This window comes from Gallus gallus, chromosome 11 (genome assembly GCF_016699485.2).
Source record: "Gallus gallus isolate bGalGal1 chromosome 11, bGalGal1.mat.broiler.GRCg7b, whole genome shotgun sequence".
In the NCBI taxonomy this organism is placed as follows: Eukaryota; Metazoa; Chordata; class Aves; order Galliformes; family Phasianidae; genus Gallus; species Gallus gallus.
Genome location: NC_052542.1, coordinates 12,306,728 through 12,334,458, shown reverse-complemented (window position 1 = coordinate 12,334,458; position 27,731 = coordinate 12,306,728). Strand labels below are relative to the sequence as shown.

Sequence of the window (27,731 nt, the reverse complement as noted above, 5' to 3'; positions counted from 1 at the left end):
TAGCTTATTATTATGCTTATATTTTGGTAGATTTCAACCAAAGATGAATTCATGATTAGCTGTGGATGACCTCCATATTTATGTACTATAGATCCAATAGCTGTAAGTAATAATTATGAGTATATTTTGAAGAGGACTCCATATAAAATGGATTAATTATATTGTGTCCCACTCCTCCGCCCCCAGCCAAAAATAAAAATCATAGGAAAGTCAATTTAGAAATATGTCAGGGGGTATGTAAGTCTTGTTGCTAAGCTCCCTGACTTCATTCTGTACTCTATGTGCGGTATCATCCAATGCTCAAAATAACTCAAGTTCTTCTACATATTGCCTACGTGGAGCAAGAATTACACTCGTTTATAAAAGTAAATATCCAGTAGCTTTCCACACAAAAGATGGGCCTATAAATTCTCTAATAGCTCAATCTGACTCTTCAGTACAAAAATATTAACACTGTATCTTTCTGTAAATAATGCAGTTGCTTTAAAAACTGAAGTCAGTTCTCATGCATCATGTAAGATATATACAAAAATATTTTAGTCACTATGTCACCAGCAAGGGAAGGGGTCACAGAAGCATTTGAGTACATGATAACAGTGGGAAGAAGGCCAGGAAGTGTCTGAAAAAACAAGGCTTAAGCACCTGGGCAGCCATCATTCAGACCAGATTAAGTTGTTGTGGAACTATACGCTAATAGAGCGAGATTCAACTACTCAGTGGAGCTAGTGTTACATTCTGGTGGAAAGAAACCCAGCCTTTTTCTTTTTGGCTATTATAAATAGGATCTACTCACTGCTGTGAATAGAAGCTTTCATTACATATTTTTTGCACATATACATTCATTTCCATTATAAGGCCTGTATTCACAGAATGAAAGCAGAATTAGTGCAAGGGTTCATTATTCTTAAGTTATATTAAACGAAGGTACCAATTCTTAGTATGACTCACTCTGTTCTTTTTCTGTAGTGGTTTGGGTGCCATTTATCCAAGAAACCAAGGAACTGCAAAATGGAAATTTGTGCATATGTGACAGAAGATGGAAGAGCATGTTTTACTTTAAACATGGCTGAAAATCCTCCATCTCTGCTTGTTCTTTTATCAGTATAGAAGAAGCTTCCATTTCCTAAGCCAGTTCTCAAGAGAAAAACAGCTTCAGTTCATAGCATTTTTCATCACATGCCACTGTGTTATATCTCTCTACCTTTTACTTGTATACATTTGTCAACATACACGGAATTTGATTTTAAGAATAATTTAGCAGATTGTTGTCTTATAATCCAGCTAAAATGAATAATGCGTTCTAGTGGCACTATTAACAATTTAAGTTGTGTATAGTTATATCAGTTTTAAAACGAAATAGCACTTCAAAGGGCACAGACTGATAGGAAAGGTAAAAACTTGGTAAATGATAAAATAGAGGATATCTTGACCTTTGTATGAAAGTTGGATTTCACTTTAGGCTAATTACATTGCAAATCATCTCCTCTCTATTCAGGGTAATTTACTTTAAAAACATGAAAATAGGATGTTTCATCTGAGTGCATGTTGAAACTACATAAACAAAATTTACATCAAGAGCAATTTAAGGGGTCCCAGAACCAGGGCATTTAGCTTTTCTATATTCATGATGCAGTTAGCTGACTCACAACAAACTTATCTCCCATCATTTAAGCTAACCTGGACAACCTTGCACAAGGGCCACCTGTTATCTGCCTAATCATCACTTCATTCACAGTCTCTTATTGCCATCCAAGTAGCTTTTTAAACTTACGCTATTATTAATTCTATACATAAAAATGAGTTCTGGCAATTTCCTGATTTTCCTCTCACCTGCTAAGTAATAATCAGGTTGCATAAGGTTTCCTATTAAACAGAATTCTTTTAGATGTTCAGACTTTAGAGCTGATTTTAGCACAGGGAGCAGATGTTAATAGCTTCTCATCAGCTTCTTCAGCTTGTTTTCTGCAGCACGGTTCTACTTCAGTATTACATATTCCACGTCTCTTTCATTATTTATTTAAGAATTTAAAAATATTTTATTGTCTCTTTGGAAAAATTCTGTAAGAATTTAATGGAGCTAAAACTGTATAATTCTAGATGGCCTCAATAATTGCCAGATGTAGGAGATCTTACAGAGTTTTAAAAACACTAAAATTTAAAAGACATCTAGGTTCCACATCAAATTACTGATATAACAACAAAAACAAATGAACAACACTAAGATATAGGCATCCTACATTCTTTTCTACACATTCATATCTTAGCAATTTTCTAAAGAGAAAGGGAAACCCACCCCCCATCTCTTGATGGCTTGGGAATTAAGGCATCAGTTTTTCACCATAATGGAAACAGGAGACATGGAAAATCAGCAGCTTGAGTTCTTTAAAGTTCCTAATTAGAACTAGGAACAAATTACTAGGACCAGTCACCAGGTCATGATCGACTTTGCTTTATTATGGTTACACAGCTTAAAGTTTATACATAACTTGTGCCCAACTGATGTAGGAAAAGGAAGTTACTGGCCTGCTAATATCAGGCAGATTTACTCTAGACTGTGAATACTTTCTGCACTCTCTCTTGTATGTCGGTTGGATTAGACACTGTAAAGGCAACTTAAAAATCCTAACGCTTAAACTTCAAGTATCAGTCCTGAAACTGCAACACCTCCTGACCACTGTACAAACATACTATAAACCTTTTAAAAACAAGAGTTTATTAGTGACTTACAGTCATTTTACTTAAGGATGAGATATTAATTCTTAGTGTGCATGAGGACTTAAAGTTTATTACTACCCCAAGAAAGTACTAGCTTGCTTTACTTCTTTTTTGTATCATTACGTAATACTGACTTTGAATGGGAAGCAGGATAGCTAAATGCTTCTGAAAATCCTACACGATTCAATGTTAAAAAAATTATATATATTTTAAATATTTCTTCTTCATCTTCTAAGATCTACATCAAAAAAGAGTTTGGGTATTTGCAAAGTTGACTGTTACAATATTAAACTAATTTTAAATACTAGCTTCAAGTACACCTTTAGTTTCATGCCTGAATCTTTATTCAATCTCTAACTAGAGTCAAGAATCACAGAATGGGCCATACCTGAAATAGTCTGAACAGATTTGATGGGGAACCAGAAGTACAGGGATTAGATGTGTCATTTGCAGCATTTTTTTTTTTTCTGAAGTATTCATTTAGATGTGCAGAGAAGTTGGAATAAATGCGTAGCTAAAGATTCTGAGTTTCACACACACTCTGCTTTTTATTCTAGGCATAGAGTAAGACTTCTTCCTTCTCTGACACAGCTGTCAAAGATCAGAGAAGTAGCAAAAAAAAACTGATTCTGTATCTTTACTGAATAACAGGGTTTCAAATTAACAAACAAAACCCCTATAGTTACAGCAATTTCCAGGAATTTCAAGCACTGCCCCAATAAACTGAAACACTCAAATTCATTTGGCAAGAAACTGCTGCAACTACTGTGTTATACAGATGAACTAGACCGACCCTGGCCAGCAACCAAGAACCACAAAGTCACCCTTTTGCTCCAAGCCCCAGGAAGACACTGGGGAGGCAAAAAAAACCCAAAATCCTTGGATAGAAATAAACACAGTTTAATAGCTAGACAAAGCTAAAAAGGAACAAAGCTACACCTCCCAAAAGCAAAATGATGCTCAGGACTAGAAGCAAAAAAAAAAAAAAAAAAAAAAAAAAAAATCAAGCACATAAAGGATTTAATCACTGGTAATGGGATCTTTAAAGAATCCGGATCACTCTCAGAGATAAAAAGTATACTAGTGGTCAGTATATAACGGAAGGTCTAATATTTGTCAAGAGGTCTCTAACATTCCTTATTTAAATTTGGTTTCCATTTAGCTTTTGGAAGCTGCAATCTCACTGAGTGTTAATGGGAGATGTACATTTCAATCTAAAGTAAGCTAAGCCCACTGAAATTGCTAAGATTTATGTAAGCTATGTAAATATCGTACAAGGAGTTGGAGTAATTCTACCAAGATGTTTACAAGTATCTGTAAGCTCAATATAGAGTGAGACCTGTATGAACACATTCTTCAGACTGTTCAGCTAATCTCAGCAAATGAGACCCATCCTCTTGTACACCTACGGCGTCTTTAATCCTGGGCCATGTCTCAAGCAAAAGTTTTTCTCCCCTTTCTCCAATGGATTTGAAAACTAGAGTAAATTGTCCTACATTCGGCACTTTGTATTCACAACAGAATTACATGTCTGACTACAAATTAGAGTAGGACCCTACAATGAGAACACTAATAATACACATGCATCCGCTCACATTCAGGGGAAAAAAATAGAATACATTCCTAGCATATATAACACACACCTTGTACTAGCTCTTTAGAGTGATTTTAAAAACATCTTGATCAATACAAGTAACTTGCTAATGTTAATATTGCATGAACAATGGAAATACTGTGCAGCAATTGCCTTTCTCTTAAAAGCTTGTGGTGGACAAGGCAATTGCACTCCAGATTACAGAGTCAGCCTTCAAACAACAAAAACGATTATATACGCTCCATTTTTAATTGTTCATCCTTCTCTGTTTTGAAATGCCTCATCTTCAAAGAAGCATTATTATTTGATAAATATAGTTCAATTTCCTATAGAAGTGCAATCACTCAATCTGCAATCAGTCAACAAATATATCGGAAGATATTTTGAAGAGTGAAGAGATAGTGCTTCGTGAAAATTACAACAGCATAAAGCTGCATGGTACATACAACTATGTAACACAACAAGGAAGAGGCTAACCAGATTCCTTAAGGTGTTTCATCCTACCACCAAAGACTGTCCAACTCAGAATGGAGAGGTTACAAGTATGCAGTTCAAAATTAACCAATACAATATCTTCCCACTCCCAAGTATATATGTAACAAAATATTCTTTTTTAAGCTTCTATTTAGTCCTACCTCATATTTACTGCGCCACAAAAATATTATGTATCCAACACTATTTAGTTAACTTATCAAATATAATATTGAAAATTTCATTTGCAATAACACTACTTATGAATAAAACAATCATTAAGTATATAATAGTTGTGTTTTTGTTGTTGCCCATTTAAAAATCAAAACAAAGACCAGCCAAGTTGTCAGAAGATGCTTAGTCTCTGGGGTTGCTTTGTCACAGAAGGTAAGATCAAACCAATGGAAAAAAAAAAAAATACAATGAGTTTGAACTCTAGGCCAGCTCAGCCATGCAGCAATAAAAACAGCAGCAGTCTTTCTAAAGTATCTGACAGGCCTCATTTGTCTCAGAATAAACTCCGCTATGTCACATGCCCATGCATTCCCGTCATCCCTTTTCTGTGTTGCAGCCACTCCTTTGTGTGCTGCCAAAGAAGTATGCAAAGTGAATGAGAATGCCAAGAGATTTTCAAATGAATATGACTTTTAGGAGAATCTGTAAGTCAAGGACCCCAGGCAGGCATCAATTCCTCTCTCTCTCTGCCAAAGGGCTGTCACTTTCTTGGAAAGTTAAATTTGTCACAAGGAAAGAAAATTTCACCATAGTCTGTTTAAATAACTTAGGGAGTAGAATCTTTTCCCAGGTGTTTTTCCACAGAAACCAAATGTATCAATCATTTTATTCTCTGAAATAACAATTTATTATCCATGCAGGAGGCCTCAGATTCAATCTGCACACTGTTCTGAGTGTCGTGTCAAATACCCAGATCTGTCATCAGTCTTTATCAAGGAAATCACCCAGTTCTTATCATCAGTTTTTATTAATAAGACTATTTATTACTTCAATAATTAATTATGACAAGTAGTCTGTCATTTGGATAATGAATAAATATTGATAAATTGCTTGGTTAATACACTGTTGATGTAATAACTAGCTTAGAAAATGTGGAGACTAAACCAAATAATACTATATTAGGTATCACACAATCAGAATTGAACATATTATACTCATCTAAAATAATCTTTCAGATGCCATAGTACTTGGGTGCGATATCTTAAAGTGATATTTTCTTTTTTGAAGGTAACCCCAAAATTTAAGTAATATTTCAGATATTTTCAAAAATGATTAATTCATTTTAAAAAAGTTGTTGCATAGAAAATCAATTCCATTTGACCTTACCTAATCAGTCAGGTCTTCACTATTTGGAGATGAAGCCTGCTTAGACCATGATCACAAGCTTGGTCTCAGAATCTTGATACTACAACAAATAATAATTAGCCTTCTGTGTCAGAAAATAAAAACAGCATTAAACTTACAAGACTTCCTTTGCACCAGTTCCCATTCTGCAAAATATTCTTTCAGTTGCTTAAGGGAGCCACTACATGCCAACAAAAAGGGCACATGTAAGGTCCTCCAGGGTAACTACAGCCTACTTTCCAATTATTTTAACTGCAACAGTTCTGTTCACTGCCTTCACCAGTTGGCTGTTGATAAGACGCATGGGCAACCTGCACATCCCTCATGGCCAGCAGGCACACAGACTGCTATTTTTTTTTTTTTAATAGCCAATGATATATACTGCATTTCCTTTTCTAGCTCCTCCTCCTTATCTGTCTCAGAACTGTCAAGCCAACACAGCTGCTTATTCCTTAATCATCTCTACTGTCAAACTCATATTTCACCACATCCTTCATTCATGCTACAGACCTTGTCAAGCGCAATTGTCCTTATTCTTATGCTTAAAATACAATAAAATAAGACTATTCATGCCAAGCATGAGGTCTAGTGAATTGGATGGACAGCAAACAGCCTTCTTGGTACATGTGCTGCTGTGCAAGCCAGACTGGCAGACCTGGCATCCAGATCAGGAGAATTAGAAATCTTTTCTATTCAGCCCTGCTGGCTGCTAAAATTGTGTCTGAATCCTTCTAAACTTGCCTGGAATATTTCTGAAGGTGTTGGACACTTCCATTTCTGTGATATCTCTGTAAATTAAGCTCTATCATTCACGCTGATGACCATAAATGCTCATCAACAGGAGATGCTAGGGAAAGTACAACAAAGGTGGTGAAGGGACTAGAAAACAAGAGCTTTGAGGAGCAGCCAGGGGAAGTGGGGCAGTTTAGTCTGGAGAAGAGGAGGCTGAGAGGAGAGCAGTGATAAGGTATTGGTCTCTTTTCTAATGTGTCAAGGATAAGATGTGATAAAACAGACCCGTGTTGTAATGGGGAAGGGAAGGGCAGGGCAGTTTAGATCAGATATTAAGAAGAATTTCTTCACAGAGAGTGGTTAAGCACAGGAACGAGTTGCTCAGTTCATTTGGTGGCTTTCCCTTCCTACGTTTAATAACAAATGTAATCAAAAACAAGATATTATTCTACTTATGGCATACCTCTCCATGTTTTGATCTACTGTATATTGTTTTAAAACATTCTGAAATGTTCTCTTTAAATATGGAAATAGTCACTTTATTTGTGACTGCTTAATAATAAATCACAAGACTTTATACAGACACAGGAAATTAAATATCTTTAGGACTTAAAGGGGTTAGTATGCATTTACACCAAAGGAAACATTCAAATCAAATGTTTTATCTAAGAAATTAATTGAATATATTCCTATCTGTTATAGTAAACTTCACAGAATGCGTGATCTACTCTGTCTTAACCCACTGCTCAGAAAGCTTGATCTTCATGGTGTATGCTCAGATGTCTTTATTTTGCCTTACCATCAGTTTTGCAAAGCTGGCACTAAAATCATCTTGATATCTATGTATTCTGAATTTATAAATACAAATCACCTTTCTTTCTATTCAGCACTGAATTCAAACAAAGTCCTCTCATGCATTCAGACTCTACCTGAAAATGAAATAAGACACCATTTCAAAAATTATTTAATAATAATTAAAAAATATCAACAATGTGACAGAGTCCAGGTATAAGGAAGCAGAAAACAAGATTGCAGTATTAATTCTTTAACTGTTATCTATAGAAACTTGGGCAGTCCACTGTACTTCTATCCACAATCCAAATTAATTCACTTGGCACATTAATATTTATTTCCCTCTGAAACAAACTGATCAAAATGGCGTACCCTCAATGTAGGTTACGTGATCTAAGGTCAGAATAAGACCTTAGATAATTAGTTTTGTTCAGCAAACCTGGGTTAATTTCAGGTTTTAATTATTTTTCAATTAATGTATCACTAGCCAGAGTTGTGCCTAAGTCGTATTACCTGGACTGAAATGCAGGACTGATTTCCAGTATATTCTACCCTCCATCAAAGTGGATCTGAAATACTACGTATAAACAATCACGTTCAGCATAAAACTCAAGCTACAGTAAGTAGATACCCTACAGCCATATCATGTCTGTCTCCATTAAAATCTGTAACAAGTACAATCAAAAATCTCAAACATCGAATTTCTGTTAATAAGAACACTAATACTAAGCAATAATCTGATAAAGACTGTCACTTAACAGAGATATTCACAGGTAAAGAATTTATAAAAGATCCCCTCATGAAACGTTGATTAACACAACGTAAGAACTACCGTGTGACTGATAATGGGTCAGAACTTCACAGAAGTGAGAACCCACAGACAACATACAGCACAGTATGTTTTTCACATACCACCTCTCCAGAAACTTTACAGGAAGAGGTATTTAAACAACTGGAATCCACATTAGAAGACCCTATCATTTAATAAATCTTTGTAGAATTCCCCTCCTAACTGTCAAACTGTTCCTACATTCGCTGAATTAATCATCAGATGCAAACTGCTTCTACTGACATTCAATTAATAGATTAAGTCCATCTCTGAACAATAAATGTAAAGCTTGCCAACGCACAACCCCCACCTCAACAAAACCATTAAATCCATGGATTCCATATGCACATTTTGTCAAATATAATTACTTTATTCAATACACACAGTATGGCTTTGTAGAAAACAAAAAAAACTAAGGTATTTAAAACTAAGCAGCTGTCACAAACTAAAATGAACACAGCACATCAACACAAATGTCTAATTCACTGAGGGAATATTTCCAAGGAACTGTATGTGTAGAATGAAACAGGTCTACAAGACTTCAGGTTTGATAATACTGTGCAGTCCAAGGCATTTGTTTCCTGAAGTTTATTTTTATTCAAAATTAATTTTCGTATCAGCAACATCATATTAAAAAAATTGAAACAAGTTTAATCTCAGCTTTGCCTTGTCAGAATTGTGGACAGCAAAATAAAGCAATGGTTCTTCTACTTCTGACACTTAAGAATGTACTGAGTAAAATCCGATGGCAGCTATGTCACAGATGCAACTGACCAGTGTACAGGAACCTATCCCTTAAATAGAAGATTACAGGCACTGTTTGGCAATGTGAACAACTGAAAGCAAAAGCTCCAATAAAGAGTACCCTCCCACCTCTAAGTAACGATGATGTTTTAGAAAAGATCAGAAGAAAAACTTTAAAAACAAGAATAGAATTGTTTTGTTTTTTACAAAATGTGACCTGAATCAACAATCAATGGCTGGTACATTAAAAAAAGCAAGAAAAATGACAGCAGCTACATTTTCAAATACTTCAGAACCAAAAGTGAGAGAGGGTAGCTGAACTGGAACATCTGTATAGTAATTTGTTGTAGTCATCAGTTTCCTACGACTATTAGAAGAAACAAACTCTTTACCCTTTATATTTGAATCCATTTTAATACTTCCTCAATTCAAATTGAAGTAAACATAAACACAGTAACAAAATTATTTATGAAGTTGACTGCTAAGTAGACCTTCCTCTTTTCTCTTCTTTGAGAAACAGATAATACATTTAATCCCATGTCAGAAGAACAAGACACTTTCTCATTATCTGACAACTAAAATACTTTACCCTCCAAACATTTTTAATGTATTTTCACATCTATAACTGTTAATTACCTGCATACATAACAATATTTTAATGCTTTATCTGCAAGTATGAAAGCCTGGACTATTGCAACCACTTGTATACACAAAAAGGAGAGGTTTCTGGCAACAGACATCAGAATTTTTTTTTTTTTTTTTTACAGCAAATTCCTGCAGTTTAAGATACAAAGTTTCACAGATCTCTGAATCAGAACAAGCATTATCACAAAACCTCATTCAAGTATGGTTTCTGAAGTTTTGAAGGAGTACTTTTGATTTGCTTGCTCCTTGAATACTTCCTATATCAACTTGTCTGATATTGGCAGATAGTCTTTATTATGCAGAGTATGTATGCACATACAACAGGAGAAGGATTAAGCCAGAACTTACTCTTGAGTTCTGCTTACTTATATCTGCCTGAGGAGTTTACAATCTTACAAAAATCATGCATGAAACCATGGGTACATAATCTTTTGATACAACACTAACTCAAAGAAACACGCAATAGCATCTTTGTAGACAGAACAATTACCCCACTCTAATTTACCCTTAAGGATCTACCATGCATACAGGAACTGCCTGTGCATAGATGATTTCTTATTTGAACTTTACCATAAATGCATATGACACATATATAACCATGTTAACACACACATTAAAAAATTATCCACACTCAATTTGCAGTTGGAGTTAATGATCTTTGTGGTTGGACTTGATGATCTTTATCGTCTTTTCCAACCAACCAATTCTATGATTCTAATTTGACATACTCTTGGGTTGCCCAACTGCCAATGCTCATCATAATATTGATCTGCCTGTATATCTGCGTATTCATACAATTTCACACTTCATGCAGTTGCTGGACACAAACAGCTCTATAAATGGGGTGCACGTAGAGCACAGTTGAACAAAGTTAACTGAGTTGAGATGACAAGTCACAGATTTTGCATGGACTCGAAAGTACGGAAATTCCTTCCCCTGCCTTTCAAAGATAAAAATCACTTGTGAGACACTTGTAGATACTATCTTCTTCCTTCTTTCTCCTTCCTGCTATCCTGTTTACCAAACATTAACAGAATCCTGTCTGTAATATTCACGATACATTTGAATTAGCTCCTATCACATTTCTAAGCCAATCCATTTAAAAAGCTTTCCTGATTTATCATTATTAAACATTTATGAGGACATGTTTCTGAATACTCATAGAGCTTTATTAGAAAGAATCACAGAAGTTGTGTGTGATGCTTGGAAAACCTACATCTACCTGTATGCTACGTGTAAGTATTTCACAAGTCACAATGTGATTTAAAGATTTTCAGAAAGTGTTTCACTTCAACTATGTGCAAATACACCACTTTTTTTCTTCACTCCCATTATATAACTGCAACTCAAATTTGTATCTGTCCATTCAAAAATAAGGAAAACTGGTGAGCGAACAGCACAAGACATGGAGCAAGGACTGGGTTTTCTCTTACATCAAGTTTGGAGGACACTAGCTTGAAATTCAATGCATTTCTTTTTGTGCTTTTGAAGTCCACAACTTCCTGTGTGCCACTATTTTCACATTTATTTTACTGATAAACATATCCTGGATACATTTACTCTGATAAACATTTCAAAGCAATTAAACAGAGATACAGTCAAAAGTTAATAAAAGCACAGAGCAAATTCTCTGCTGGACCTAAATTTAATTATATGGCACATGCAATCATTTAATTTTATGAAGATGAAAATGGGATACCTTGCAATAAAAGAAACCCTGACACTGAAGCACTCAAACCTGCAGATTTAACATGCTCCAAAATACATTCATCTTATCACTATTCAGCTGAAAATGAGAAAAAAGACTTATGCAAGAATACCTAACTATTAATTCTGATACAAGTAAATTCAGGTATTCATTCTGACAGCACTAGAGTTCTATCTATATCAGAATATTTACAGAGCTAATCTTATATAATATCTAAAAATTATGACAAAATGATACCTTTTTTTGCCCTATTGAGGACCTCCATGAATTTCTGTAGCACGCTGAAACTACTGTCCAGATTCAAAACGAGCATCATTTGAAATTCTGGACTTGTGAATGAATGAAGTATATAGAGAGTAGGGAAAATAAAAAAAGATTATTTTTCTTGAAAGGACAAATGCATTGACAGACCAATAAACTTATCAGGTAGGTGCAGTCAAATGTATTTGCCAGATGTTAACTGGAAAAAGTCTAGCCTAGTTTAAATATTCAGAGAACTCATTCAAATCAAACTCTCTTATTGAAACAAATAATTTCATGCAGAAAAAAAACTGAGTTCTCTCTGAGAAAAGTTGTCCCTGCACTGAAGTACTCTGTTCTAGGTTCCTTCACATCATGACATTTCTCTAACTGCGATGATTTGAACTGCTCATCATGCATATCAAGTATGCCAAGACAAGAACTTCTGAGAAATTGTATCATGTATCATTTATCAATGTATCATGTACCAATTGTTCAGTTTAGAGAAGAGGAGGCTCAGGGGAGACCTTATTGCTCTCTATAACTACCTGGAGGGAGGTTGTAGTGAGCTGGGGATCAGCCTCTTCTCTCGTGTAACTAGTGATAGAACTAGAGCAAATGGCTTCAAGTTGCGCCAGGGGAGGTTCAGGCTGGGCGTTAGGAAATACTACTTCTCTGAAAGGGTGGTCAGGCACTGGAATGGGCTGCCCAGAGCGGTGGTGGAGTCACCAACCCTGGAAGTGTTTGAAGAACATTTGGATGTTGTGTTGAGGGACGTGGTTTAGTGAGAACCACTGGTGATGGGTGAATGGTTGGACTGGACGATCCTGTGGGTCTTTTCCAACCTTAGCAATTCTATGATTCTATGTTTCTATCTATCCCCCAAACTGATGATTCTTCTAATGTCTTCTATTTTCCCTTCAAACCTAATAGTGATAGCTGTAAAACACAAATTTGAGCTTGATTAGAAATAGGTGCAATAAATATTTTGGTGTTTTGTTTCTTTTTTAAAACTTTACAAATTAAGATACGTCAATTAGATCCCATACACAGCCTTATGGTAGAAGATAGCCTCTGCATAAAAAGGCTAAAGATGCATATTATCATCTCTTTGAAGAAATAAGTGTTGTTATTTTGTTAAAACCCTTCATCCAAAAAGACAATGAAAGTACTAGACTCATTTCTCCATTCCCCCTTTCAGAGATCTTTCCCCACGGCACACAAACCAGTAGCTGTCAGTAATGATGATGACAAAACCAGATTTCACACTCTCAGAAAAGTTGAATTACATTTTATAAAGATTTAAGAGCATTTTGCATTTTTTTTTCTATTTTAGTATTTGGTTGTACAACTATAAATAGAAGTAAACAAATGTGGGAAGTTACTTGCGCACAACAAACTGTGTCAGCAAATGCTGTTCAGAAACTTCTTTTCCATTTTTGTTTGTTGAGCATATGTTCAGAATTTGTAAGCATCGTTTGCTGTAAAATGACAATGAATTAAATTTCTACAAAGGGTCATTTCTCAGGGTGAAATTAAAAACTCATTTATGTTCTGAAGTAATAGAATAAATCAAGAAAAAACAACATAAGAAATTAATAAGAGGATGATACAGGGAAAAAAATTGATAGGGTAAAGAAGCAGATGGAGCAAGAAGAGGCACTAAAAGTGAAGAACCTGTCATTTCAGGAGCTATATAAAACTGTAATAACTAAAAGATTTTTTAGTAAACAAAGATCTTGAAGCCTCTTTCAGAAACACAGCAGTAAGAAAGAGTTAGCGCTCTTTCCCACACGTTGGTCAGAAAAAGGAGTAGCAATGCTGTTGTTCCACCTTGAAAAGGAATCAATTACCAATACAAATCTTTCTCCCCAGTAGAAAAAGCTTTCACTGATCCCCATGACATTTACTACATTTATCCTCAGCTTCAATTTCCCTTGGTTCTGCACAGACAAAATTTGGTTTTTAGCTTTACTACTTAAAGTCAATTGTTCTACTGCATATAACATTTGGAATTATCTATAAAACAACAGTTACTGGAAAAGGGAAATTCCTCCATACAGTAATATTGTGAATACAATTCCAAAAGGGAAAAAAAAACAATCAAGAAAAACTGTCCATCTTTTCCTGGCATGAAGCAATGGACTTGTACATTTTCACTAACCCCAAGTTATTTAGCCTGAGCTTTTTCCAATCTATTCTTTTGAGAGGTATCGGTAATAATGATCAGAGTAGCATTTGCTCTTTCCACTATACAGAAATCACAAACACTAGGAAAGATAGAATCAGTTTTGAATAATTTGTTCCATTATGCCCATTACTAATCAATAACTTCTCTAGTCACAAAGAATGAGTTAAGCTACAACGACAAGAGAAAAGTTTGAAGGATTACTGAGGCACAATTAACATGTTAGTTACACAGAAATTCTATTTGTTTATTGAGTAACAAAGCATTAAAAGGCAGCTGAGTTAGAGCAAACACTGAAGCAGAGACAGAGCATTCAATTGGATTCAAAATGTTTCCTACACATACTCTCACAGAAAGTGACAAACTAACATGAAAGTGAAAAAGGAAAAAGGAAGTCTGCCTGTGAGGGCCTGGAAGCACTGTATCTAGATCTTCTGAAATTCTCCATTGAAAAATTGTCTAATACACGTAGAACAGAAACATGAGCATGAGTATGAGAGCACACAAAGATACTTCATTACTAGAAAGTATACTAACAACTTGCTGTAGTACATTTGTGACATTTCCAGCATACACTTCTCTGGTGCTAAAGCAATGCTTAGGTCTTACACACCACAGACTTAAGACTTTAAGGGAAAGATAATTTTAAAGCTGTGTCACTTTATGTCAGTTTCACACTAAGGTAACAGCTCCTGTTACAGTATTTCCAGCTGAAGATCTTCAACAGTTATCCCGATTTCTGAAAGCAGAACTACATTTTGAAAATTAAGAGGAGTAGTTGAGCCACGGATTCTTTAAGTTGCTCAACTCTTCAACAGTCCTGTTATTTTAATCCATAACTTGTATCAGTAATATGTAGGTGTAGTCACTTTTAAATAATTCTTCGGATACATTCTATACACACATTCTCCTCCAAATACTCTAAGTTCTATAGTGCCACAAACATTTCTGTCCAAATTTTTTCTGTTCCAGAGTATGTTCTCTGGTCTGAGACACAGAGGGCAAATATGAATTGAACATTATGCCCACAATGGATTATATGAGAAAAGTTTCATTAAATGTATTTTTAGTGTAATGTATTTTTTAGGTTATTCTAAGGTCAGTTTAATCCAGAATGCTAGAGGTGGATAAAGCAAAGCTATACTTACAGTATTAAAAGCACACAGAGACATGCACATACCCATAGTATTTTCTTCTTTGCTAAATTGCTCTTAACCCTTAAGATAAATAAATAATGCTGCTACGGTATGAATATAAAACTCTGGACTTTAGTAAACTCTATTAGGCAAATCCTGACAGACTAAACTGCTTTGGTTCCACTAATTTCAAATGTACCACAGCCATTAATGTCAACTGAATCTAGGGCACTCCTTTTGTTAAATAAAGTCATTCCATCTACTACAGTAATTTAACAAGCAGAACTATGATTGCAATTTTTGTAACCACGAGCACATCCACTGCTGCACTTTTGTGACAATCAGACAACCTGCCTCTTCCATACAGGAGGTCAGAAACAGGCAGATTAATACTAAATAGGATTCCTTAGAAATGCTATCTGCAAGACAGTAAGAAATTCTCTTATCTAAGGCAAAAACTTGGATTTCAAGACTTCAATTATTTTCAATTCCAATTTTTCAATTATTTCAACCTTTTTTTTTTTAATTTCACAAACGTACATCAATGCTCCGGCATTCCTGTGAAAAACACCTTTTCGCTAAGTTTTTAATGCAATCCTGGGGTTGCAATTTTAGAAACTACTCTAGATTTCTAGATTGAGGAAGACAGCTTTGAAGTTTGAACATCCATAGTCTACTTTTGAAATTACTTTAAATGACAGAGCACAGAATACACAAAGACAGTGCTTCTAAAAATTATAAATCTAGTAAAAGAATCTTAACAGAATTTATTTAACAGTTTAACTTCTGATTCAATCCATCACCTTCATCTTCTGTAAGTTACTGTGAAACATTTTTACTTTTAGGCAATGAGCTCGTTCTCGTGCTGAAATGACTTCAATGAAAATTCATTGATATATTTTTCTATTGACAGCAACAGGCAATAGATGAGACATCTCTAATGTAACGTGCAGGTTACTTCACCTTGAATATTCTAAGATCAATCCAAGTAAAAAAAAGAAAACTGTGAGGTACACTACACAGCCTCAGAAGTTACATGGAAGGCATCCTTCAGAATGCTGTGATTGCCTTTGACTTACTATGTGAAATTGAGCTGTAGTTACAGATAATTATTAGCTATAGCAAACCTAATCAATGTACTTGCTGAACTACAGCTGTCTGCGAATGAATTCCTGCAGTTTTTATCCATAACTTTGCAAATGATTTTGAGGTAAGGAACTGTTGGAACACTCATTGGCACAAAAAAAAATCCTGAAGAACATTTGCGTGTGCAGACTACTGTTTTCCTTCCCTGTACAAATGTCAGAGCTGTCAGACAGCTGAAATGTACCCACAGATTGAAAGAAACAAACTGCTGACCTAAGCATCATTTCTAGGTCCTGAATCAAGGCTTTTTCTAATATGAATCTAACTTATTATAACATTTGTTGACTGATCCACCTTGCTGGCCCAAGCAGCATTGTTAGCTAGGAAATTAAAGTTGACAGAGTTTATTCTGGGAAGTGATTAATTAAATGCCTTTCCTGGCAAATCCATTCCTATCAACACAACGCAGCATATACATTGACATAGTGAGAGAAATTGCTTTCAACAATAGAGCTCTGTTGACAAAACAGTGTAACACTTGGATCATTAGTAACAGTACATGAATCCATCTTCTCCATCAATCATATTTTCTCTGACAAAAGTGTTCAGCAACAAGACAGTAAAAAGGGTAGGAAAAATACAAAGATATACATACATGAATTATATATTCATGTATAATTTTGAAATAAATATTGTGAACAGAACAGAAACCACGAGTGCTAATAATCTCTGCACAGGAAAAGAAGGAAATCAGTGAGAGGTTAAAGGGAGAAAAAAAAAGTCAAATAAATCCTTTGGAGGAAACCATCACCTAAAAATAAACACTGCTGTTAAATAAATAAATAGATAAATATAAAATAAATCTAAATAACAGAAGAGTGAAAAGAAGCAAGAAAAACAAATCCTTTAAGTTGCCTTCATTGAGAGAAACAAAAGTGACATTCTCAAGAGAAGCAGACAACAATCATGGTGTTCTGATTTGTGTCCTCAGTCACTGATAGATCTCACTGTCCACTGCCTGGAAATACATCCAAATAAATCTATTTAAAATATGGTTTAATAAATGTACTTGGATTTTTATTATTTTTTTATTTTTAGTCATACAGACATACACCAACACCACTGTCAAATACACTCATTTCTTGGCTGTGATCTTCACTGGACACAGCTATCCCAACTGAAATTGCCTGCATGCCCCATTCCTTGTTACCACTAAGTAAAACTCTCATTCTTAAAAATCCTTAAATATCCTTGAAGTAATAGAGCAAAAATGGGGAAAAAAAAAAAAAAAAAATCTTTTCACCAAAGCTCCAATAGTCCCATGTTCACATACGCAACCCAGTCATCTCTAAAAGATAAGAAACCACACTGAGTATATGATGGGCTATGAAGAACAATAAGGCTGGAAACCTGAATCTTGTTCCCTAGTGCAACTTTTCCTCTTAAAGCTGTTCTACTTCTGTCTTCATTATCTGATTACAAAAAAACAACAACAAAAAAAAATGACTGAAGAATGCAGGAAAAAGAAAAAGATTTGCTGTAACTCAGCAATTACATGTGTTTTACTTGTTTGGTGCTTAAATTTCTGCCATAAAACTTGTTCACATGCTAAATGTGACATTTTTATATATTCAGATATAGATGTAGGGTACCAGAATTAAAAAAAAAATCTACTGCAACATATTAAGCTGCCTGAGAAGATAAAGAGAACATTCAAGGAAAGACGTAAAACTTTCAAGAGATAGTAATCACTGGGGATCTATAAGAGGAGAAAAATATTTGCAGATCTGTATGTCCATCCAACCAGCGTCTTACATAAAGGGTACTGTATGTTACATTAATTATTTTTACTTCAAGTTAGCTACCCTAAATATACATCTACTTTGGAGAACACATTGCTTACATATATACTGCTTTTGTGTACTAAAACTGTGTCTGAAAAACAGATGAAACAGGGAACAGAGGCAGGCTGAAGCTAAAACGTATTATTTTCACTTCTTAGGTCTGAGATGAAGGGTGCACAAACTGCCTAAATGACCTGCTAGATGCGCAGCAACCACGGGAAGTTCAGGCAGCTCTGAGTTGGCACAGGAACCAGCCTCCTTCGGCCCCTCACAAGGAATATGTTAAAGGACAGCACGATGAAAGAGAAAAAAGCCACAACAGCAGCATCTCTGCTAACCATCACTTTGAACTTACTCTAACCTATACCAGGACACATTAAATTAAGTCCTACATGCAAAATCCTTCAAGTTATCCCTTAATTACTTTTGACCCTGATCAATGTTTACTAAGTGCATCAGAAATTTGATCCAGGATTCACCAACCATAAAAGTTTGTAAATGATATTACAATAAACATGAAATAATAATAATAAATGAAATAATATTGCAGTAATGAGAAATATTACTGTCATAATATAAAAACATGTACGTACAGAAAGGATTCATGGACCATATCTGCTAGTTTCTGCTCTTATACTAGTCTAAAATGAAAACAAAAAACAATAGCTCAAGCCCTCTGAACAGAATTTTGAGGGAATTGTGTTTTACAGAAACTGCATAGTTGCATCAAAAATTTTAAAAGGACATTTATTAACAGAATTTAAATTTAAAGTCATTCGATAGAGCTGATCTTGATTGATTCCACTTTATTTTCCTCTAACACGTGCCATTCCGTGGTAGATTAAATAGATAATACACTTTCCCATTTGCCAGGTTCTATTTTTATATAAGCCACGTGCATAAGTCAGGAACATCTGCTTTTTGACATATTATCAAGTTTTTTCTGTTTTTCACTTTGTTAATATTGCTGAATGTTTTGTGCATGTTTGTATGGAATTTCCTATGTTCAAGTTTTAGGCCATTACTCTGTGCTATTGCTCTGCACCACCAAGAAGAGCCTGGCCTCATCCATTTGCCTCTCATCTACCTCCTTCTAGATATTCATAAACATTGATCAGATTCCCCCTCAGTTTTCTTTTCCCCAGGCTGAACAGGCTGAGGTCACTCTGCCTGGAGCAGCAGATGCTCCAGGCCCTTTAACATCTTGGTGGTCCTCTGCTGGACTCCCTCCAGGAGATCCCTGAAAAATCTGAAGGGAATTCATACACAGCTCTCTACTGAAGGTCTACGTGAACTAATGAAGACTGTTGATTTTCTCAGAGTGCTTCCTTGTACTCTTACCAAACAATGATGTCCCCTACTCCTCAGCATTGAAAGCTGCATCTTAGTCTACCCATTATTTATTAAAGACTTTCCAAATATTTAGACATTCTCAGAAACAGTCAGAAAACACTAAAAATGTATGACTAGAAAAGTACTAGCAAGATAAGGTTCTACATGAGGACGAAACATAGAATACAAAATGCAGAAATCCTGCTCCTCGCTCATTTTGAATATCAACTTTAAGGCAGAGTTTCAGACTTTGTAAATTCTTATTGATATCACAATAATTCACTTCAATATGACAAGTCAACACTAGAAATGTAGAGTACGTCTTTCAGAAACACTCTTGCTTTGGAGATACCCAGACTGGGTTTCTTCACAGACTTCCCTTTCCTGAGAAACAGAGGTCAGTAACGCTGGCAGTCAAAAGACATTTTTACACACTAACCTAACTTAAGTTATTGAAAATATTTGAGTACTGCTGCAGTACTATCAAAAATATTTTAAAGACTTCAACATTCAATTTCTGCACATTCTCAAGACATTCTAAGAACTGATTAAGCATCTGCTAATACTAGCAATTTATATGAATTTCTCCACAATTTAGTGCATTTATTAGAATTCCATTCTCACATATGTGACAAAAGACTTTCAAACTTCCTAATAATCAAAATGCTGTTTTTCCACCAACAGGGAAGCTACTGAGATCAAGAAGCTACTGAGAGCTTCTCTGAATGGTCTCCTTTCTTAAAGTAATCAGCAGTTAAGACAGGTACTCAGATGTCTCTAGAAAATGGGCTATGGGAACAAAATACTATGAGGTGACATCTGAACAAACTTTTTTTGCTGTCCATTTCAAGATTGTTTGGCTAATTCACACACTACAGATGAAGTTCTAAGCGCATTCCAGCTCCAAAATTCAGACTACACATAGGTGACTAAAATTGGGTATTCCCTTAAGGCCGCATTTCAGAACTTTAATCTTTTAAGTACTTTGTCAATTGTAACAGCTCAGTACCCCAGGCAATTCCTACTGTAATGATTTGAAGACTTAAATTAGATAATCACATGCACAGAGAAATCCCACCATCTCCATTTCTTTGTTCTGAAGGACTGAGACGGAAGCCTTACCACTGCAAGTTTTCCCACTCTCCACTTCAGAAGAACATTTGAACAACACTGTCTGGTGGGATTTAGATATTTCTACATTTGTGTGACCTTAACAAAAAGCACAGAGGTGAACTTAAATCACTGACTGCTCTTTTTTTTTTTTTAAGAGATAACCAGTTATTCTAACCAAAAGTACCTTAACATTCAGATATTACACAAGAGCTGTTCTTCTGTTTGAATCATTTAATCCATCCAAAAAGGCAGCAATTCAGAAAGTACTTTGGAAACTCCTACAACTTTTCTGATACGGTACAAAACAAGATTTCAACAATGCAGCCAGAAACAATAGCTAGGTTTCCAAAGTACCCTTTTTTAGTTCCTACCTCATTGCAACACGTTATCACAGAAATAAAAAAAAAAAGGATTACTCACTACTATGAAAACAATATCTTTTTTATATCCCTTTTAAAAGTCTGATTCAAATTCCCTTTAGTGTAAAAGCCTCACATATAGAAACGTACAATGGAACGTGTCACCTTCAGAAAATACCTGGAGTTCACCACTTCAAAATAACTTTATCTTAGACCAGATGACTGAAATGGCTGTGGTTAAGTAAGAAGATTCCTATACTGCATTGACAGTAGTTTCAGGTACATCACATCTTAGATGTTAATTTAGAAATGAGATTAAGTAAAGAACTGCATTGTGCATGCTTATAGATCACACACTTCCTCTGCTCCAGAACATGCTTGCTTGTTGCGATTCCTTTAAGAAATTCACTCAAACTTTGTAAAGTGTCAATTAGAACACCATTTATTGGAACTATCACTATGAGAAGGGAGATATTTTAGATGTTCTTGCTTTCCTTCAAATGCTGAGAATCCCAGTCAGGGTGCAGCATGTTACGCATATCCTGTCTGTGCAAAAGGTGACTATTTTGTCTGAGTTCTTACAAGATTTTTCTTCGAAGAAAACAATTCTGTTCAGCACCTCTACTGTCAAGAAAGAAGGATATTCACAGGAGAACTACTTGCTGTATTTTGAGATAAGAGTGGTGTTACACAGTTGGTGTAATCACTGGAACTGAGCAGGAGCCTACTGGCTCCTCTTTTACAATGAAGTGGCCTAAGTTTATCGTGTGGCAAATGAATATGCACAGCACAGTGCATGTCTGAAGATCAAAGCTGTGTGTTCAGCAGAGCCCAGGCTGGCAACTGCTGAAATTAACCATCAAGCGAACTACTGAATTCCCAGCGTAAGGCAGTGTTTGGGTTTAGATCATTAAACTCTGAAGACTGCAACTTTGTCTCCAGTAGTACACAATCCAGAGCACTTTCTCAGAACCTGATAAAAGATTATATGTTGTTGGGTTGGGTTTTTTTTTGTTTGTTTGTTTTGTTTATTTGCTGTTTTTAAACGATTTTTAATAGAGTGTGCTGGGCTATATCTTCCAACTTCTATCTTCTTATCAGATTCACTTCTTTTTTTTGTCTGTCGTCACATGCCTGTCATTTTTATCCTCCCTGCTCAGGTTGTACCCTTACTGCTTTACAATATGTGATACTCAAAGATACGAACCAATATGCACATATCAAAGACAGAATTCACACATCCCATAAGAATATGGGAACATAAAAAGACCGCAAAAGGATATAAGGAAAATTTATAGGTTTTGGTGTGCTGACAAGGAAAACAGAAGGGAACGGAGAAGAATGGTGCAAAATAAAGGAGCAGCTTGACCAGCATATGCCATCTCTAAGGTCTACACAATCTTGTTTGCATCCACAGCACTGCTGTGGAACTCAGAAGAGTGATTTCTGCTCTTGGCAGAAATCTTGGCACTGACCTTCCAAATTGTTACAAATAAATCTCTTTTCTGTGATTAAGATTTTGCATCTAAATAGGGGTACTGACAATCAACTTCTATTCAACATAGGCAGAAAGCTGTTAGATCTCTCTCTCTCTCTCTCTCTCTCTCATAGCCCAGCACCATTTATTTAATTTCAGTGTAGAAGAGAGAAAGCTTTCCTCTCAAATCTCAGCAAGTCTGGAAGAGTTTGCATCTTCTAACACTTCAAAATGGCAAGAGGGAGAGTAACAATGCTAACATATTAAAATAAGGAAATGAAAAGAATAAATCATCATTTATCTTTTGGGCTTTCTTGATCTGACTTGAAAACGTATTTCTAATTAAAGTCTAATGTAAGCCAAATGTCTAAAAAACTGAACAAATTCCAGAACAAAATTAATCTTCAAGTTTGAACACCCACAGTACTAACAACTGACAGCGTTGTGTTATATACAGATACTCTTACAAACCTAAAATGTATAATTACTATGGTTATACCTCTACCCATGACAGACAATGTGTGTATATACAAAGAGGCCTTTTCTGTGTAGTAAGACTGAACAGCTTTAAATGCCACTGTAATTTAGGAAAATAAATGTAAATTGCTGAAGATTGTCATACTTTTAAAGGATTTCAGCGCTCATTAAAATAAAAAGCTTTCAATTTTTCAAAACAACAAGAACAGGTAACCCATTCTCTCATTCTTTTCACATAATATTTTCATGGCTAAAGTTAAGCTTCTTCTATAGTAAAATTACACCAGAACTAGACAAGTAAAAGCAAGCACAGAAAACATTTATCTCAAGAGTGTTACATTTGTGTACTTTAATGCTGCATTGGGAGAATGAGAAAAAGGGGAATTGAGGCTCTGTTTACTCTAACATTCTGATTTTTTCCATAGTATTTACACTGATCCTGTAGTACTTCTGTGCTTTTTAAGGTCTGGTATGTCAATTATTAATTACTTTGGCAGACTTCAGGAAGCTACCTTGCATCAAATTATTCAAAAGACAATCAGAAGGAGCTAAAACTATCAAGGAAGATGGTCCTTCCCCCCCCACCTTCATGAACCACGAGCTTCCAAAGGAAAGCAGAGAGGAAGAACTGGTCTCTCCTTCCTGGGAACACAGGACAGAATATGGTGGAATGGCACAAAGCTGCACCAGGACAAGTTCAGAGTGGACAGAAGGAACAATTTCTTTGCCATAAGCCATAAGGTTGGTCAAATGCTGAAAGAAGCTTCTTAGTGAGGTGGTTGATGCTCCAAGCCTGTCAGCATTCAAGGTGCATTTTGTTTAACACCTTCAATAACATTTTAATATTTGGTTGGCCATAATGCAGTGAGGCAGTTGGAGTAGAACTTGGAAGGCCCAATCCGACTGTAGTACTCTATTCTACCCTATCACCGCCTTCTAGGACAGAGTATTCAGATACTTTTTAACCTACCCTACCATCAGTTCATCTAGCCCACATTTCATAAGCTTCTCTAAAAACATCTTACAAGAAACAGTGTTAAAATCCTGACTGAAATCAAGGTAGACAATATTCAGCACTCCTCACTCATCTACTGAGATTTTTGATGATTTAAAATACATTTACACTGACAACAGTTAAGTGCTTTCCAGTACATCAGAAATGTATGTTGTTACATAAAAGTAAAACAAACGAGTTGCTGGATTTTGAATGACCGTGTTACTATATTTGCTCAAAAATGAACTGCTCAGCCTCTGCAATACCATCACTTTAAACCAGACCCATGGTAATAAGTGTTTTTGTATGAGAATAATACATTAAATTAATAACCACATTACAATCACAGAGATTTAAAATATTGCTTACCCATGGCACTAAGAGGATTCTTTTCATCTTGAAAGAATATTTAAAAATTAAAATATGATTTCACAAGCATTAATCTGTTTCTTGTGCAGGCCCATAAGGCACATTCTGAGTGCATTAATGCATCCCTGAGCTGGTGGTTTCTATGATAAGATGAGGCTATAATGAGCCACATCCTAACAATACAATGTACTCGTGTGTTATTGCTATGTATCTTTGCTTGGTAGCAATTTGCAACTCTCATAAAAGAAACTACAACTATTCAACAAGATAAAATAAAACAAAGTATGAAGTTTTATACTGTTAACATTTACAGATTATGACCTCTATTTATTGCATATATAGCCTCTGTTTTCTCAGCAAAAATTAGTCTAAATCACATGCTTGTTCATAGAACATTCTGCTTCAAAAGTCTTCCAACCACTGAAGACTCGGAAGAAGTCTTGTATTCCATAATGCATACAAGCTTTTGGGACCTTAGAAGTCTTTTCATCATTTGAGTGGTGCAGATGAGACCGCACATAAGATGTTTAAGATCTTCACCAGCCATTTAGAGCTGAGTCGAGGCCCTTCACAGTTAAAATTTTCCAGTAATGGATCTATTCACATATTAGCACAAAATTCCAAACACCGTAACACATTGTAGCATGCTAGGAACTGCTACAACACGTCAACACTTATTGAGAAATTTTTTCCTAATAAACACTTCTTAGATTTTCTCAGTAACTATGAAAAAGACATCTGAATTAACAAGTACAACTCTGCCTCTCTCCTGAAGAAAAAGCTTATTCAAAACTAACAGAACATATTGCATTGAAAAAATACACACTTGCTTTTTCCCTGCAAAAATGCCCCCTGACAACAGAGGACATATCAAGACTGCTGTCACACTATTGCTGTCACAAGAAATGACCTCTAAACAGCATTCTTTGTGTTGAAGCATACAGCTACTGTGCTAAGGTACTACACTGCAAAATATGGCCCTTTCATTACAGTAGTTCCATATGTGTATATTCTTTAAAGGAGATTTCTGATATACACCAGAACAAAAAAAAAAAGTTTATCTGCTGCTTTATCCAACGTTTCTTGAAGAAACAAGCATTCCAATGGCACTAGCATTTTCTGTTTGATTTTGTTTTGCCATTACTTTTTTTGACACAGTGTTTGAGACTCTACAACAAATGTGTTATCAAAAAAATCACAGCAACTCTATCATAACAATTGCTTTTCAAGTCCCTGTGTTATGCCACTATAGACTACTTTTATCTCTAAGTCTCGTTATCCAGGATATATGAAACTGAATGTACATTTGCTATTACTCTGAAACCTACCATCTTACTCTAAAGTAGTGTTACCATAACTTCCTGAACTGAACTAGCACAATTAAAGCAAACAAAAACCAAACAACTCATCACCAGCAACAAAGCACTACGACGGAGGCTTACAAAAGAAATGCAAGACAAGGTGAGAGTAAGGCTTACTTTTTATCTCTGTAATGCCATCTGCTATCAATACAGGAGTAATACACTTTTCTTCAAGTCTTGTATGCCTGTACTTAAGTGTGCACAGGAGCTATTGCAATGCAGGATTCATGCAAAGGTGATAGAGAGCAAAAGCAGAGAAATGTATGCAAGCTATTCAGCGCTTGCACTGTAATGTCAAACTCTTTTCCTGATCTCAGTACAAACCAAAAATTCATACTGTTCATCAGCAACATTATCCAATATCTTCACACCTACAACAAGGGCTCAGACTTGTATCTCCTTAGTCTCAATTTCAAAGGAAAGATGCTTTAATGTTTATAGCACAGAAAGATTTAAGGAATATTCATTTTTTAGCCTACAGTTATCATTCATGGATAACAAATACACTACCATATCTGAGATGACATAATACACATGCACAGTATATAATTCTATGTTTTATATACACCACACACATCACAGAGTGATGGAAGAAAAAGACCCTTCCATTCCTAAATGATCATCTTCGCAACAAATGATATTTGCATCTCTTGTACTCTGGAGAGGAAAATTACTTAGGTCACACTTCCAGGAAATTCTGTTTCTCTTTCTCCTCACACCCAGAAAAAGAAAAGAAAAAGGACTGGTAAGGAGAAAAAGTTGAGCATGCAGAGATTGCTCAGGCTGCAGCAAGATGGGCAGTCTCAAAAGAAACAACAGATTTCTTCTTCATAGCACAACAGGGAATCTTCAGGAGATGTGCTATTTTGAAGCAGAGCAAAGTCAGTGCATAGCACTGAAAAAATCCACAGTGGGCACAGTTAAGTCTTTATTTTACTCAAAACCACATCACATACTTATTGCTTGTCCAGTAAATTTCTCATTAATATCTATATATAGTATAGTCTCCCAAATAAACACCAAATCAAAATATTTTAAATGTCAAACAAAATAATTATAGCAGCACGTTGATTGCATTTTATGTTTCCTTTTCAAAGGTATAAAAATCATATAGTAGTTTTCTTCCAAAGAAAACTGCTGTGCTAACAAGCTAAAACTAAGATTATAGCACCATCTACTGATTTAATTCTCAATTTTTACTTAAACTACATTATTGTTTTTTTGTTTGGTTGTTTTTTTTTTTTTTTCAAATTGATGCCAACAAAATCACTGCTAGTAGAAAAGAAATATATAGTAATATTGAACCTGTTTTCACAATATGAGCAAAATACTCCCAGATGGCAAGAGTGTCTTTGTTTGGAAATACACGGTATTCACACATACCACCAGCTATTCATTAAAATAAAGCCAGAAGGTCAAAGAATTGAAAAGAGGAGAAGCAATGCAGAATCAGGAGCTGATATTAAAGCATCAGCCTTAATATTACTGGAGTCCAGATGGAGATCTGTAAGGCTAATAAAGTAAGATTAAAAGCAAACTTTTTTAGAAAGGAAAATACTGAAACACTGTAAACAGAACAAAAAACACACATCCAATAATCCATACAAGGTACAGTAGCAGGAGATGCTTTGTAAGTGTATCTTAAATCTCTTGTGTATTCTTAACCATACTGTTCCCTGTGTTGTCCTCCTTTAATTTCTTAACCACTTACCAATAAATGAAGCACAGAATTTTAGAACTTTAAATTCTCATATTCTGATGACCTGAGCCTCGTAAGCGTAAGACGACGATTCATTAAAAAAAATCATTTGACAGAAATATTGACAGTATTGAAAGAAGATACTTTCAACCTAAAATACAAGCCAAATTTGAGAAACATCTAGAGTTGACGATATTATTACTGTTGGTATCTTCAATATGGTGCATAAGTACAGAATGAATTAAATTTGTGAATGGCATTACGTTTTACTAGCTATTAGTTTGCGCATGTTTCATACAGGAAGGCACAGGTTTCATACAGGCTTTAGACTAGTCTAAAGCCAAGCCTACAGTTCTAAATTATTTAATTTCATTTTTTTAAGTACAATTTTGTAGTATATTTATAATGAAGAGATGAAGAAAGGAACCAGCAAGTGTAGCTAAATGCCTGGATTTTTCTTGCTAGAA

At 35.3% G+C, this 27,731-nt stretch overlaps 2 long non-coding RNA genes across 2 annotated transcripts in view; one reads left to right on the top strand and one right to left on the bottom strand.

The window, feature by feature from the left end:
* Positions 1–22,747, top strand: part of LOC112533282 — a 79,731-nt gene extending 56,984 nt beyond the window's left edge. The window contains exon 3 of the long non-coding RNA XR_003077271.3: positions 18,242–22,747. This is a non-coding gene — a long non-coding RNA (uncharacterized LOC112533282). The remainder of the gene's footprint in view (positions 1–18,241) is intronic.
* The window catches only part of LOC124417136, a 123,405-nt gene that overhangs the window by 77,761 nt on the left and 17,913 nt on the right, over positions 1–27,731 (bottom strand). The window lies entirely within an intron of this gene.